This window comes from Prionailurus viverrinus, chromosome D4 (assembly GCF_022837055.1).
Source record: "Prionailurus viverrinus isolate Anna chromosome D4, UM_Priviv_1.0, whole genome shotgun sequence".
In the NCBI taxonomy this organism is placed as follows: Eukaryota; Metazoa; Chordata; class Mammalia; order Carnivora; family Felidae; genus Prionailurus; species Prionailurus viverrinus.
In genome coordinates, this window is record NC_062573.1 from 2,822,501 (window position 1) to 2,839,383 (window position 16,883).

The following is a 16,883-nucleotide window of genomic DNA, read 5'->3' on the forward strand; positions in this document are numbered from 1 at the left end:
AGTTGGGTCCCGGCCTGGCCTCAGGGGAGAGAAAAAAGGGATGAGGCACACAGGAGGCGGAAGAAGATAACGAGGTGTCCCGGAGGGCCCAGCGGACCGGTCAGGCTGGCGGGGCCTCGATGGATGCTGGCTTCTGCTAAGCCCATAAACCCAAAAGGCCTAATTCCAGAATGCAGAAATATGGCAGCTGCACCTGAACTCCTGTTTTCCCACAAATGGGGCTCTCCCTGTCCAGCCACGGCCTTGCTGTTTCTTGATCTCAACCAAGCTCCCTCTTACCTCAGGGCCTTTGCACTAGCTGTTCACACCTCCTGAAATGCTCTCTCCCCAAATCTCTACAGGGCTGACTCCTCAGCTTAACGGACACCTCCTCGTAGAAGCCATCCCTAACTACCCAGTCATTTGCACGTGACCCTGGAGACTTTCTGAACTGACCCTGTGGAGGTGTTTGTTTACTGACTGTCACCTCCACCAGGAGAAAAGCTTCATGAAAGAAGAGATCTGTCTAATCTAGTTCCCTGCATCAATCCTCCTATAAAAGCAGTGCCTGGCACATAGTAGGTGCTCCACAAATGAGTGAGTGAATGAATATAAACTCTGTGTATAGACATATGCACAAATCTTCAGCCCCTTTTTGGAGGAGGCTTAGCGCAAAGCCTGGCACCCTATAGGTGCTCAATCACTATTTGTTGGAAGAATGAATGACTACTTTGGGGCATTTCCCTTGACTCTGCCAAATGGGCCAACTACATGCCAAGAACAAGTAAAATTGCCTTTGCCACCCACACAACCTACCCTCCTGTGTCCAACTGAACCACAGCAAGTTCAGGCAATCTGTGCCCGGGGCCACCCGGATCCCCGCAGACCACTCTCAGTGGTGCCCACGTCCACCCTCCATCAGCATGGGGGTGGCCGCTATAGCGAGAGGGGAGAGTGCCCTTCCTAAGGAGCTGGGATCAATGGGAAGAGCAAATTAGCCCTGGCGAGTGGCTAATCAGGAAATAATCAGGTTATACGCATCACAGAAATGTCTGCACATCAGATGGAGAATGGGGTTTACAAGGAAGACAGAGGGGAAGCTTTGGGGGAGGTTCGCATAGCGGTGAGGTCAGGGGCTCTGGGGTGAGATTGCCCACCCCCTTGGCAACTGTGTCTGGAGTTAATAATAGGAGTGACCTCATGGAGTTGCTGGAGGATACAATGAGAGCATGCGTGGAAAATCCCCAACGCTCCATAAATGTCAGCTCTGAATGTAGTCATGAAAACATTATACCCCCAGGACCTGCTCCTGGGGTCCCCAGTGGCTGTGGTGACCCCTCTGCTAAGCGCCCTGCCCCACACCACCTTCTCTGGGTGCTGGGTGTGAACCAGGTGGGTACTGTCATTCCCACTTAGCAAATGAGGGAACCGAGGCTCGGCAACTAGACCGGTCTCACCAGGTAGAGGCCCAGGAACCCTGAGCCATCAGTGAAACAATAGGAGGGGCCAGGGGACTGTTGCAGCAAAGCCCAGTTCAGAACCTTCTAAGTCGTGGTCAGTCTGGGCAGAGGTCAGCCCAAGGCAGACAGGGTCCAAGTGCAAGGGTGGAACTGGGGGAGGTGGGGGGAAGGGGCGGTGAGACCTGAAGTGGTCTTGAACTTGCAGCCAGGACTTGGCGGCTGGTGGGACCAAGGCGACGTCTTGGGAAAGTGGTAAAAACAGCCATTCTGTGTCGAGCCCTTACTGTGTGCAGGGTGAGGGACTAAGATGCTTACCAGCTGAAACTTGCCGGAATTCTCACCCCAACCCACAGAGGGATTTGCTGTCATAGTGCCCATTTTTACAGATGCTGACACTGAGGCTCAGAGAATTGACCTCCCTTGTCCAATCACACAGCGGACGCCCAGGAAGCAGCACAGTGGTCCTGAACTCGGGTCTGAGGGACCCTAGGGCTTTTGCCTTCAACATTACATGATGCTGGTGAGGCCGACTCAAAGCCCGGCCTAGGAAACAACTTCCCGTGTGATCTCGGATGTGCCCGTTCCTGGCCTGGAGGTCCCGGGGGACTCCGTGAGCCCAGCAGTCCTCACACTGCGGGGCTCATGGGGGTATTCATAACCACGACAGCTGTCAAGCGTCAAACACACAGTAGGCGTGCAGGAAATGTCCTTTGTTGCTACCATTCTCTTTTCTCTTTCCCTGACCTCTAATCAGTGTAAGCTGGTTCCAGTTCCAGTTCCAGTGGAAGGAGGCCAGGTAGGGAAACTGAGGCAAGCAGCAGTAATTGCGCGTGGCCAAGTCAACCCCGCTGGATTAAATGGTGCGGCGAGGGCCGAATGCCACTCGCCCCCTTCCCCCTCCGCTACTGGGGAGCTGGCTCCGGCGCCGGTGTGGGTGGGGAGGCCCTGCTTGCCTGCTGCCCTCCCGATCAGAAGTCACTGCCCAGATTCTTCCCCTTATCTCTTCAGTGTCTGGCCCCTGGGGCCGGACACTGGGGGCGCAAGAGAGTCAGACCCAGACACCCACCTGGAGGGAGACCCAGACTGTTGGGAGAGCCGGAAGAGAATTGGGGGTATCTTCCCGGGCACGGAGCACGCTTCATCACTGCCAGCGGCCTCATGGGGCCTGGTAGGCACACAGGAGGCTGAAATCCTGGCTCCACAACTCACAAGTTGTGTGACCTTGTGTATATTCCTGCACTACTTTGTGCCCCGTCTTCCTAGAGACAAAATGAGGCTGGCATTCATATCTCCTCATGGGGGATGTCACGAGCGTTTAGCCAGCTGATACCAGGTTGACATCCGGCTCGCTCCTGTTCCCCGGGGGCTGGAGGGGCCACGATTTGGGTTGTTCAGACCCATTGCACAGACAGGTAAGTGAAAGCTCCAGGAGCGCACCCAGCTGCCTCAGAGGCCCCCGACTGTGAGCTCCATCAGAATAGGGACCCATCTGTCTTCTTTATTGTTGAACTCCCAGGCACAGCCCAGGGACTGGGGAGGGGGAGCGGGAGAAGGGAATTGAGATGGGTCAGCAAGGATTTCACCGGGGAAATGGGGAGGACATCCCAGGCAGAGGCAGCAGCATGGGCAAAGCCAGGGAGGTGTGCAAGAGGCCACTGTGTTCAGAAAACCGGAGCCACCAGTGCTGGTGCTCCTGGGTGGGGACGAGAGGCAGGCACCAGAATGAGCGGGCCAGTGGCCTGCTGGTAAATGCTTAACAGGCAGCAATCTTTAACAACTGGGAGCGGGGAGGCAACGAGGATCAGACTTGTAGCATTTGCCAATTTACATGGTATTAATTCTCCCACCATGGCTGATTTCAAGGTACCAATACATCAAACCAGCTCACAAAATTCCTGAAAATTTAACAATCGGTTCGTGTGAGCCAGTACGAGCCGGGGAGCCGGGGGAGGTCAGGGCGATCCTCCTGTGCTGCCTGACCAGACCACACACCTCTACTCACACACGGGAGGCTGCTTCCTGGCCACCGTGCCTCAGTGGGACCCAACCTCCCGCCCGAGCAGCGGGCTAACGGTTGCTGGGCAGAGGCTGTCTGATGAAATGGACCCAAGTCCCAGGGTGGTGGCACCCCTATCTCCTCTCCCCACCTCATCTCCTTCCGGGGGCAGAGGTAGGGTGGCGGGCTGTCGGAGGGAGGCCCTCGTCCCACCCACTGCTCCCCACCCCAGCTGGGGAGACAGGGCCTTGCCAAGCAAGAGGTGGCAGGGTCACCTTGGCGAGAGTTATTGGGGCCTGGACGGAAGCAGGAAGATATTATGCACCGAAGGCCACAGCCGAGGACACTAATCTGAACAGACAAGGAATCAATGGGAATTTCTATTTAGGGAGGAAATCAATAGGAATTTCAAGGTAGGAAAAAGGGGAAGTACCTTTAATTGGAGTTCTCGTCCACTAGGGTCTCTGGTGGGGCCAGGGCTCACCGGGACAGCCCGAGCAGACCCCCACTCTGCCTTGGCCCTCTCTGGTATGCCTCCGGCCAGGTAAGAGACGCCTCCTCTCAAGGAGCCCTTAGGCCTCCGGTTAGGATGCCAGGGTTGAGTAAGCAAACAAGAGGCCTCTGGAATCCAGCACTCGGAAACCATTTCTGTATCTCTTAGGTGGGACAGTAGAGATACTTGCCGCATCACTAAGGAGCCAATTCCAGACATATGAGGCCCAGAGAGGTTAAACAACTTGCCCAAGGTCACACAGCTAGGAAACAGATAGTAGGATTTGAACACAGGCCAACTGAGCACCAGAACCTGGGTGTAAGAGGTGTTCAGAGCCCTGCGGGCAGAATCCTGGTAGTTGGAGGCAACAGCCTGAGGCCCAGGAGGCCTGCCAGAGGGAAGGCAGGGTAGGTCCAAGCCACATGGGGAGGACTCTAAGACCGGCTGGGTCCGTGGCCATCCCCCCCAAATGCACACGTGCACACACAGGCATCCCCCAAGGCCATGTCCCTGCAAGGGAGGGCAGAACTAGCAGCCGCACGGTGCCTGATTCAGCAGCTGGCATCATGACACCCACCCCTTGCCCCGTGCGACTCCACTCGAGCCAGGGGCCTTCTACGAGCTTGTCTGTGGGCCGGGGTCACAGCAAGGGAGCTCCTCTGGGCTGAGGGCCTACTGTGTGCCAGGCCCTATGCTAAAGGCTCTTCTGTGGGGTCTCACTACGTCTCCCCACACATCCTGTGGGAAATGAGGGACCATCACCCCAGACTCAGGGCAGGGGACCGGAGTGCCATCCTCTCAAAAGTGGGATCCCTTCCACAGTTCTTAGGGCAATGAATTAGTCTGATGACTGCGCGGACTTTGTTATAAAAGATTCGGAGGAGGTTGGGGGGCAGCATACAGCTGAAACCACAAGGGGAGGAGGGGTGAATCTGGGGGAGGTGTCTCCTTTATGTGTTTGCCCCGCACCAGGTCCCGCACGCGTCCCCCACTCCCACCACCAAGGGGACCCTCCCGTGGCCTCTCTGTTAGCTTTATTTTACAGATGAGAAAACTCGCCAGAGGGGCAAGGGGACTTGCCCAAGACCACGTGGTAGAAGGAAGTGCAGGATTGGAGCCCAGCCTGCTGTCGCACAGCACACATCGCCTTCCTGGGCCAGACGGTCCGGCCAGTCCATGGCTTCCAGAGGCACTGGTCTGGACAAGGGGAGGGGAGGGGAGAGGCTGATCCAGGCCTAATCTGGTGGCGAGAGAGGAAGGAGGCAGGTGGGGAGGATTGCCCAACGGGCCTCAGTAGACCCTTTTGGGACTTAGGTCTCTGGCCCCGATGGAGGCCTGGTGTTATTAAGGAAAGAGCCAGCAAGGTAGAGGAGGCCCGCCCCTGACCCCTCCCAGGTCAGCCGGGCTCAGCTGGAGCTGCAGGTTACTGGAAGCTTCCAGGGCCCTGTACCTCTCATTAAATACGGGCGCGGGGTCAGCAGCTTTTACAGGCCCCATAAAGCATTACTCGTTGCCACTTCCGCGCAGAGCTCGCCCTGGCAACCTGTCCCTCCCGGCCAGGGAGGGCGAGTTTCTTCTTTAGGGAACTAATCTCCCAGACTCACCAAATCGCCAGAAACGCCATGGGGGTCTGTGCCCTGAAAGATAATTCCAGGGTGACACCTCCGCCCCGGAGGTTGGTGTAGGGGGAGCAGACTCCACTCGACAGAGGCCCCCGGCTGATCTGTCCTCCCAGGGCCGGGCACCGTGCTAAGGAGCACTTGGAACCTGTGATCTCAGTAAGGCCTCAAAACAGTCCTGTGGGGGAGACAGTATGATTAACCCCATTTTACAGATGTAGAAACAGAGGCTGGGAGTGGTGAGCCATACTGAGCCAAGGTGGGGAAGACAGGGCTGGGATTAGAACCCAGAGCCGAGCTCCTAAGGGCCCCGTGCCGGCTGCTGCATCACTGTAGTGCGAGCACTGCTCTCTGGCTTTGGCAGGGAACCCCAAATGCCCCAGGGCTCCCCACTTGTGCGCATAAATGAGGCCACAGGAGCAACCACACAAGAGTTTTGCTGGCTCCCAGCCATACCTACGTGTTGCAGAATCTCACCGACCCCCAAAGACTCCCCAGGTCTTTCTGGGGTGTCTCATACGGGCAGGGAAGCCTGTCCCCTCGGGCCCCTCGCAGTGGCCCCTGTGTGGTTGTCCCAGGGGGCCATTACCGCCAGGGTGGGGAGAGTCCCCTGCTGTCCCGTGCTTCCTGCTCTGCTCTTTACAGACTGAACACCCCCTTGGCCACTCTGAAGAGGCAGTCTCCCCAGGCCCCAGGCCCTCACCGCTGAGCTCAGGTAAAACCCCAGCCCCTCGGCTGGAGTAGTGGTCGAGCTGTGAGTCTGTGGTCTGGTGGCTCTGCCCTGGGTTGGGATCACAGCTCTCCCACTTACTAGCAGTATGAACCTCCGTGAGCCTTACTTGCCTCATCTGTAAAATGGACGCTGCTCTGCATAGCAGGGTAGAGAACCGAAGTCCCACCCTGCACGGGGCCTGGCACACAGCACCTCTCAGCAAAGGTAGTGTGACTCCCGAGACATAGTCTTCCTTGCTCTTTCCTTCCCGGTGCTAATTGTCTAACTCCTGGTCAGCCCCTCCTGCCCCAAACCCCTACGGATTGAGGGGGTCCCCAGCCCTGCACACCCTTTGGACACTGCTCCACAGGAGATTTTTCAGGCCCCACAGCTGCCACCCACCCCCTCCAGATGTGTCCTACACCCCCACCTCCCCACCACCCAACATTCACATCCTCCACTGCAACCACCCCCCAGACGGGGCTTGGTGGAGAGGAAGAGGAAGAGAAGACCATACATAGCTGGGGAGTTATAGCTGAGGACTCCAGGTCTTGAAAATGAGAGTTTTCCAGAAGTAGGAGACAGGCAGGGAGGGACCAGGGGGTGTCACCCCACTTCCTTAGCATGGGAGGCTTACTGGAAATACTGGTCGGCTGATGCTGCCATAAGTAGGGAGCGGGGACAGAGGGCAGGGAACGTAGTAATTCAAAAGCTCAGTTCCGATAGGGTGGGATACACACCCACCACAGGAGCGAGCACATGCGCGCGCACACACACACACACGCGCACACACACACACACACACACACACACACACACACACCCCCAGGGAAGGGACCCAGCATCCTCCATGGACCATACTTTCCTCCCTGGGCAGCAACCTCAGATACACCTGTGACCAGGGCAAATCTGAGCCAGGACATCCAGAAGCTCAGGCTTCCATGCAGGCGCGGACACGCGGGCGCACGAACAGTCGCAAGCAAGGCCACAGACAAACTGGCGTGCATTGGTGCAAGCACAGGCGAAACGTGCACCCTCTCGTAGGTATTGACACGAACACACACACACGTGGACACACAAGCACACGTGCAGATCCTGGGGTCTGTAGACGCCTGAACCAGCACGCGCAAATGTGCGCTCCGGTGTAGACCTCGGAGTGTGGAGAGCGCCCCAGCCCAGCCTGCCCCCACCCCCTGCAGCACAGGGGAGTCATCTGGACGCTGCCACTCCTGCCCCTGTCCCATCCCCACATGAGCCCTTTGGCGTGAGGCTCTTCTGAGCCACTGAAGGCCCCCCGGGGCCTGTGTGTGGTGGGGAAGTGGGGGGCCACGGGGGCCGCCCCCCATCTCGGTGACACAGACCGCCCAGCATGCCCTCAGCACCATGCCCACCAGGGGCCTTCAGAACCAGGAGCACCACGTGGCTGGACAAGCGATGACCCTTGTGCCCTCACTGGTCACCTGGAAGATGGGCATCCCATGCGGCAGCAAGGCGATTTCCTGAGGGGACGGGGGGAGGAAGCGTGATGGGGAAAGAGGGTCAGGGGAAGGGGAAGGAGAAAGGAGGAAGGAGAAGGGGAAGAAGGAATGCGGGAGGAGGTCCACCAGGGAGAGGCTGGCTGCCATCTCTAGGAATAGGGCATTCCTACCATCCCTAAGTTTCTATGCAATTCTGTGGGTCTCTTGTTCATGTCTGGCTGTCACCCCCTTCTGCTTAGAACTTAGATGGGGGTAGCACGTAGTAGAAGCTTAATAAATGTTTGTTTTTGTGCATGAACGTCTGTTCTGAGCACCATCGACCACCTCTGGCTGCTGGCCAGCCTCCTCCTCCATCTCAGCAAATAGATCTGGACCTTTTGACCTCTGACCTCTGGCACCAGGAGTGGCACAGGGTTGCCTTCAGAGAGGATGAGAGATACTCTAGCTCGAAGAGAGGAGTCTTAGATGGAGAGGGGGGTGCAGGATATACCTCCCCCCCCCAGGAAGTCCCTCCCCAGGGTGCTTCCAGGGAACCTACCATCCTGGGGAGCAGACCCTCTCCTGGAGTACAGTTGTCACCCAGGGGATGTCAGCATCCAAATCCTGACCGCTAACCAACTGCCTCATGGCATCCTCTTCCCAGCCTCCAGGCCCTCCCTCCTTTCTCCTAAACCTACTCCCCTCACACAGTCCCCAGTGACCACTCAGGACCCCCTCTCCCCTTCCCCTTGAAATCAGGAACAAGATAAGAATGTCTTCTCTCTCCACTTCTACTCAACATCGTACTGGATGTTCTGGCCAGGGCAATTAGGTAAGAAAAAGATATAAAAAGCATCCACATTGGAAAAGAAGAAGTAAAACTATCTCTATTTGCAGGTGACATAGTCTTATATACAGAAAATCTTAAGGAATCCACAATGAGGCTATTGTTGCTGATACAAGGGTTCAGCGTGGCTGCCAGATATATGTTCGGTATCCAAAAATTAAATGCAATCACCAAACCAGAAACGAAATTAAGAAAACAATTCCATTTACTATAGCATCAAAAAGAATAAAATACTCAGGGATACATTTAACAACAGAAGTGTAAGACTTACATGCTGAACACTGGAAGACATTTTCTAAAGGACTTAAAGATCTCAATAAATGGAAAGGTAGCCTACGTTTGTGGATTAGAAGACAGTATTGTTAAAGTGACAATAATCCCCAAAGGGATCTACATATTCAGTGTAATCCCCAACAAAATCTCGGCTGCCATTCTTGCTGAGATGGTCAAGTTGGTCCTAAAATACGTATGGAAAATTCAAACGAGCAAGAATAGTCCAAACCATCTAGAAAAAGAACCAAATTGGAGGGCACACACTTCCTGACTTCAACACTTACTATGAGCTTACAGAAATCCACACTACATGGTGCTGTCGTGATAGACATGCAGACCAACAGGATAGAATTGACAGTCAAGAACTGGACATTTGGTTGATGTTGGACAGTGGTGCCAACCCAACTCAATGGAGAAAGAGTATTCTTCTCAACACATGGTGCTAAGACGAGTGGACGTCTCCATGCAAAAGGATGAAGTTGGACCCCTACCTCGTACCATATACAAAATGAATTCCAATGGATCTACACGTAAGATGTACAACTGAAAACCCTTAGAAGAAAAACAGACATAAATGTTGGATTAGGCAACAATTTCTGAAACCATTCCTTAGACGCCTAAAGCACAGCAACCACAGAAAACACTTGCCCTCACCCGACTCTGCCTAGGCTTGTCCCCGCCTGTGTCATCCTAAGCCCCAGCCTGCCCACCCCTGCCGTCTGCGTTCCAGCCCATTTCCCTGACCCTGACCTTCTTCCCTCTGACCTAGCCCTCAATCCCCAGGGGTCTACCTTCTCATCACAAACCCTAAGCTCTCTCTGCCTGGTCTCCGAACTCCTTCACCAGGGTCTCCTGAGCCACTCTCATACTGAACCTGACTGGGGCCTGAATCTCAGCCCCAAGACCTGGCAGTGTGGGGCCCTTAGCAAACCATGTCATCTCCCTGAGCCTTGGTTGCCTCCTCTGTGAAATGGGAATCTGTGGGTTGTACTGAAAGAAAATTCAACTCTAATAAGCTTACGCTAAAACGGGATTTTATTGGAAGGACGCTAGAATCGAAGATATCCTAGGACCTAAGGAGAAGTGGCATTTTCAGGCCACAGGAGGGGAGGGGTGGGGTCGGGCCCAGAAGCAGCTGGAACCAGGGATGAGGAAGATGGCAGGGCTCTCCCTGTATCTCTCTCAGAACGTAGATTTCACTCTCCTTTTTTGCTGAGGTCTGGCTTTTGTCCAGAGTACAAAATATGGCTGATGACGGCCTTGTAGATCTACATTTAAATCTCTACCTTTCAACTTCATTAAAATTAAGAACTCCCAGTCATCAAAAGTCACCATTAAGACAGTGAAAAAGCAAGCCTCGGAATATATAAAGATCTCTTGGAAAGCAGTAAGAAAAAAGGAGACAACCCAATTTTTAAAAAGTGGTCAAAGACTTGAACAGGCCCTCCACAGAAAAGGCTATCCGGATGATGAGTAAGCCTAGGAAAGTCGCTCAACGTCGTGAACATCATTTGTCCTGGGAAAAAATGCACAGTGATACACTACATCCCACCCAGATGACCGAGCTTAGAAGAATTGACAGTCAAGTGTTAGAGAGAAATGTGGGGAAACCCACACACTCCAAGTGTTAGAGAGAAATGTGGGGAAACCAGAACTGTGTGGGATTGCTTGCAGGAATATAGATGGGCACAGCCACCATGGAAAGCAGTTTGGCAGCCTCCACTAAAGCTAGAGACAGACAGACAGAACCAAGAAATTCCGCTTCTGGCATGAACCCAAGAGAAATGAGTATTTATCCCCACCAAACACAGCCTCCAAGAACGTGTATAACAACCGTGCTCACCAAAGACTGGAGACAACACGAATGTCTAGCAACAAGAGGATGAGTGAGTAAATCCCAGCAAGTTCAGGCCGTGGAGTCCACACAGCAACAAAGAGGAACCGACTACTACTACGGCACGCAATAACCTGGGTAATTTTCTAAGCACCATATTGAATGAAAAGTCAGCTGGGAAAGAACACGTGCTATTTGATTCCCACGCAGTGTCCCCAAAGAGCAAAACTAGCTGATGGCGGTCAAGATCACCAGTGTCATTTGGGGAGATAACGGTGAGGAAGAGGTACGAGGGAGCCTGTGGGGTGCTCATTCTGGGTGATGTCACATGGGTGTGACCATTTGTCAAAGTTCGTCCCGCTGTCCACTTCAGATCTGTGTCCTTACTCAATGTAAGTTTAATTAGATAAGAAAGAAAAACCAATCTTCTCCTTTGGCTGTCAAAAGGTCTCGTTCTGACTCTCTCATGCCCACGTTCAAAAATCCCACCTAACGGTCCTGGGCGTCAGGACCAGGGAACAAGATGGCGCCCCATAGGGTTGGAGTTGGAGGAGGAGGAGCTGGGTATTTGGGGGTGCTACTTCCAGAACAGGGTGGGGAGGGGAAGAAAGGCAGAGGAAATCATAGCAGTCTGCTCCTTCATCCCCTGAACCCTCCTTCCCCACTCTGTAAAGTAGTCCTTCCTGCCACTAAGGTTGAGAATAAGAGTCAAGAGGTTGTTGGCCTCAGGGGCCGGCCTGGGACCTGGGTTCCAGCCACTGCTTAACACAGGGTCCCCTTCCCGTCATCCCTCTCCCCCACCCACCTGTCCTCCCTGGCCACCCCTGCCCCTCTGTGTTCCCCCAGCTCCCCTACTCTGCCCTCTGTGATCCCCAAAGTGAGGCCCCATCACCATATAATTTCAAATTACTTGTAGCTTTAGTTAATTAAATGTAAAATCATCGGAATAAAATTATACCTTCATTAGAAATTAACTCCCATTTCAGGCCTGGAATAATGACCGAGCTTTCTCTCCCCCCTTCTTCCAAACCACATACAAAATGGTCAGTTAAACTGAATGGGAAAAAAAAGTTTAACGACCGCACGGCAATCAAGCTTATTATTATTTAAGCACACGCTATTACCATGTGCAATGAGGTATCAGCCAATAAATTATCTTTGAAAGAGTCGGTCCTTGTCTGAGCGCAGACGGGCTGCAGCAGGGGAGGTGATATGGGTGCTTGCCTGGCCAGGTGAGGCGCCCGGGCCTGGGGAGGGGACTGTGGGTCCTCAGGGTCTCAGGTCAGGACCTCAGGGTCACTCCGATGGGAGCACAGGTGTCCCACCTGACTCTCTAGCCCACAATAAGAGGCAGACACTCTGACACAGGACAGAGATTGGGGTCCCAGTGGGGTCTCTGAAAATAGGAAGAAACTGGAGGGAAGAGAAAGAGGGGTCTAGGGCAGGGAGGGGGCTGGGATAAGGCAGACAGACAGAGACAGGGAGAGGAAGAGGAGGAAGGAAGGATCTTCCAGTGACTTGGGGAGGAGTTTGAAACTGAGACTAGGAGATAAGGGGACATTCGGAGCAAACCCAGCAGAAATGAGGGAACAGAGGGACCAAGAACCCAGGCCAGTGAGAAATCAGGAGACGGGGCAGGCGTGCTTGGTCACTGCCATGTGCCAGGGGTTTGGAGCCCTTGAACCACTATGGAGGGATGGAGGGATTTCCCAGGACAGGAAATCTGCAAAGTCCCAGCAAACCAGGACAAGTGGGTCACCTTGCTCCTAGACCCTCGCGGTAATCGGTGCATAGTCCCCACTGTACAGGAGAGAAGACTGAGCCTCAAGGGGTGAAGCCACTCATCTAAGACTACAGAGGCAGATAAGAGAGGAAAGACACAAAAGCACAAAGCCAAGTAAGGTGTCCCTTTATCTCATCTAACCCCCGCCTCCCCTTGCCTCTGCCTCATCCCAGCCCCCTCCCTGCCCTACATCCCTCATTTCTCCTTTCTCTGACCTCTTTTTTTTTTTAATTTTTTAAATGTTTACTTATTTTTGAGAGAGATAGAGAGACAGAGTACAAGCAGGGGAGGGGCAGAGAGAGAGGGAGACACAGAATCCGAAGCAGGCTCCAGGCTCTGAGCTGTCAGCACAGAGCCTGATGTGGGGCTTGAACCCACAAACCGTGAGATCATGACCTGAACAGAAGTTGGACACTTAACTGAATGAGCCACCCAGGTGCCCCTCTCTGCCCTCTTCTTAAATGAAGGTCCCTTTTCTGTCCCCAGTCTGTTCTGTGCCAGAGATCGGCCCCTTACTGCAGGCTGGCCAGAGGGTCAGAGGAGACACGCATACCCAAGTCTCTGTGACAGGTGGATGGGACACTTGTGGACAGGAAGCTCTCAGAGTCCTCGGACCCCCACCCCAGACTGCAGACAGCGGCCAGAACCTTCCTCCTAGGGGCTTTAGGGGAAGGCAGACCTGGGCTGGAGCCCACCTGCTAGCATTGACTCACTGGATGACCTTGGACAATTTCTTAACCTTGCTATACTCCTCACCTGTAAAGTGGGTGGTAATGGCACCCCCATCCTGGGGTTGTGGTAAAGGTTTGATGACACTGGGTGGGTAAGTGCCCAGTGCAGAGCCTGGCACCAAGAAGCTGTCCTGGGGGAGAGTTGCCTCCCACCTCTCCCACAATCCTCTGTGAGCCTCTCGGCCCCAGACAGAGCAAGGGGGTGAGCCAGCAGGACTCGGCTGGAGCTAGGTGCCAGGGACCACAAAGAGGGAACAACAGCAGCCCAAGTCTGGGGTCCTTTGGCCCCCAGAGAACAGGGACTCTCATTTTGCGCTTAGCAAGAAATCCGAAATGTACATGCTTTTCCAGGTGACGCTTGACGATACATTTTTCTAGAATGAAAGTATAAACGGATGCGTAAGTTAATTAACCAGAAGGTCGGTGTTTTCCAGGCGGCCACCGGGAAGAGGCGCCACCCCAGCCGGAGGGCAAAGGTGGCCCCGAGCCTGCCATAAACCTCTTGTTCCAGCTCCCTTACAGACAGACTCCTGTGAAAGTCACCTCCGTCTCTCTCACAGGTCAGGCCGAGATTTAGAGATAGGGGGCCGCGTGTGTGCCTAGATCTGCTATCTGCCAGTGAGTGATGGGAGACACATTCCCGGGACATGTTTACTGTCACCCCGCGCCCTCGGCCCGCGCGCCCCGCTGCACCGTCCCCTGATAATTCACGGCCCGGCTCCCGTTGGCAAATGACTGATACGGCCTTCACGGCGGGGCCTGCTGGTCACTTGTCTCAAGGAGACTGGGAAGGAAACTCAGGCACAATATAAATGGGGCCCGTGGCAGCCTCGAACACCTTGGAAAATTCCCCAGCCTGGACGCCGCACCGTTTTTAAGTAATAAAACCACAGAGAGATTACATGACCGCCTGACAGCCTGCGACGGATGGCCGCCCGCATGAACTTTTTACCTTCGGGATGGGGACCAGAAGGAGAGGAAGGAAAAAAGAGGAAAGAACCTCCCAGCTCCTTCCTTACTCTGTCTCAAAAGCCATTGCTGCTGCAGGGGCGAGAGCCACACAGGACATGTTCCCAGCTCGGTGTCACCCGGGGACCTCGGGCTCAATTTCCCCATCTGGAGAATGGGGATACTTGTGGCGGTTTGTTAGATTTCCAAATGCCAGGAGCAGCCCTAAAATAAACCTTTCCAGGGTTAGGAGTGTAATCCTTGCTTTCATTCATTCATTTGTTCTTTGATTCAAGGAGAATTTTTCCCCTGCCAGTTTAGCAGGGGGTGCGGGGACAAGGGGGTGACAATGTGAGGCAATCTCTAGGAAATAGCTGAATGACCTCGGTGTATCCCTCATTAGCCTTGTGACCTTGGGCACGTACTCCAGCCCTCAGAGCCTCATTCTCTTCATCTGTACAGTGGGGATTATAATGGCACCTCCTTCGAAGGGCTATGAGGACGAGGCGGGGAAATCCCACCTGAGGCGCCCTCAGCACTTCACGTGACACGTGACACGTAAGAGGCATGCACCGGGCACGGTCATCAGTCCCCAAGTCTTTCTCTCTCTAAGGCTGAAGAGCCCTTATGAAAATCTGGGAGCCTACCCTAAAGACCCAGGGTTCCCAAGCTGGGTATGAAACCACGGATCCAGGGGCGCCTGGGTGGCTCATCCAGTTAGGTGTCTGACTCTTGATTTCGGCTCAGGTCATGATCTCACGGTTCGTGAGTTTGAGCCCCGGCATTGGGTTCTGCACTGACAGTGTGGAGCCTGCTTGGGATCCTCTCTCTCTCTCTCTCTCTCTCTGTCAAAATAAATAAATAAACTTAAGAAGAAGAAACAACCACGAATCTGTCTAGACTGGAGGGCATAGGCTGATACTTTGTGGTCCAGCAGGATTCCCACCTTCCCAGGACAACATTTCCCCGCCAGGACGCCATGCCCTTGGTAAATGGATTTGGATCCTTGCTCTGTATGGAAAATAACAGTAACAGGAAGGAGCAGTCCCTATACACCATACACCACACTCCGTGTTTGAACACATTTTCCTTTGTCGGGTCCTCATTCACCCCCGATGACAGGACTCGTTGGCACGTCTGGACCAGTGCCGCAGGAAGGCGACGCATCAGGGAAAGGAAGACAATTTAACGGTAGGCCAACCGGTTGATGGCATTCTTACAGCGACGTTCGAATCTTACCCTCTTGGATGCGCAGTGAGGGCAGGAAGAAGGACGCTGGAGTGGTGGGAAACCTCAGAGCCCGGGGCCAGCGGAGAGATGCCCTCAGGGTCGGTGGCTCTCAGTCCTGTGAGCCGGACAGCCTCCGCGGTGCCTCCAGAGCCACTCTTCCTTCCCTGCCTCGTCCCCGGGGCCTTTGCGGAAGGCATCGCCCCCAATCTCCAGCCCTCGGGCTGGCCGGCGAGTTCAGCCCACCGACGTAGTGGCAGGAGGTGGGATGGGCAAAGGAGGACAGGGGTGGCTCTGGCGATGGCTCTTCTCTCTGACCTCAGCCTGGGGAGGAGAGTCACTGTCACTGGCGGGAGCCCCCGTGATTCACCGTCCTCCCAGGTTCCCTTTGACGCTGCCCCCACAGCCCTTCTGGGAAGCTCTTCGGCTGCCCGTTTTCAGTCTGTTTCCTGCGGGGGCGCTGGCCGGTCCACCTGGGGAGGTGCAGCGCCCAGAGCAGAGGGAGGCTCTGGGCTCTGATGACAAGACCTGCCTGGTTCCTCATCTCTGGGGGCCCGGAAATCCCCAACAGCGCCCCTGGCGGGGACTGTCCTCAGACGTGGTCAGCAAGGGCGCCAGGCTGCGACAGTGGTCAAGACCCAGGCCCCAGCCTCCCCGGCCATCACCCTCGAGCCCTCAGTGCTCTGAGGGTCTGGAGAGGAACCAGGGGCGGTTGGGAAGGCAGCACGGCCCTACAAGAGGGTCTTGGACTGCAAAGGAGATACACATTCCAACTAAAGTGAGGACAAATATAGGACAGAGGCGACTGTCAGGACAGAGGCCACACAGCCAGGCCTGTGGAGGGACTGGAACCAGGGCTAAGAGCATGGGAGCCGAAAGTCTCCTCTCTCCCAGCCCCTCACCTCCCCACAGCCTCAAATCTTCACTCTACCTGACTCTGCTCCCCTGCCCATGTGCACCCAGGCAACCTCAGAGACTGTCCGGGGGGGCTCCGAAGCCCAGCTCCAGCTCCCCGGGAGAGAGACACAGAGTGGCCCACCCTGTGTCATGCCCCTACCTCTGGTCCAACTGGCTCTGGCCAGGAGGATGCTCATGAAGGCTGCTGGAGGTGCCCCCTTCCTTCTAGGAGTGTCCCACGGGTGTGACGCGGGGACGGGCTTACGGGGAAGTAACGGAGGGGCCCCTGGTCAATGGGCACCACCACCCTCCATCCCACAGAAGCCCCCAACCGGGAGGGAGGGCAGCAAACCCTCCCCTGGGCAGCCTGGCCCGGGGCCCCCACCCCGGGGGAAGGCAGGGAGAGATGGACAGGCCGTGAGCACCAAAAAGGGGTTTTCAAATACACAGGACTGAATCTTGGATACAAGGACCAGCCGATCTTAATAAGCCGATGTGGAAAGTTATAGAATTGAACTGAGATGTCATTTATGGACTCACCATCCAGCAGGCAGGGAGAGGCGGTTTCGAGCGAGCAGAGCAGTAGCCGTTATTGGAAAAAATAAAACCGTTTCATGTTTATACCCC

At 54.9% G+C, this 16,883-nt stretch overlaps 1 long non-coding RNA gene across 1 annotated transcript in view; it reads right to left on the reverse strand.

Annotated features, from left to right (window-relative positions):
- Positions 1–16,843, reverse strand: part of LOC125150624 (uncharacterized) — a 17,068-nt gene extending 225 nt beyond the window's left edge. Inside the window, exons 1-3 of the long non-coding RNA XR_007146407.1 lie at positions 16,797–16,843; positions 15,372–15,683; positions 1–14 (exon numbers count right to left, since the gene is read on the reverse strand). The exon at positions 1–14 is cut by the window's left edge and continues 225 nt beyond it. This is a non-coding gene — a long non-coding RNA (uncharacterized LOC125150624). The remainder of the gene's footprint in view (positions 15–15,371; positions 15,684–16,796) is intronic.
- Between the last annotated feature and the right edge of the window lie 40 nt (positions 16,844–16,883).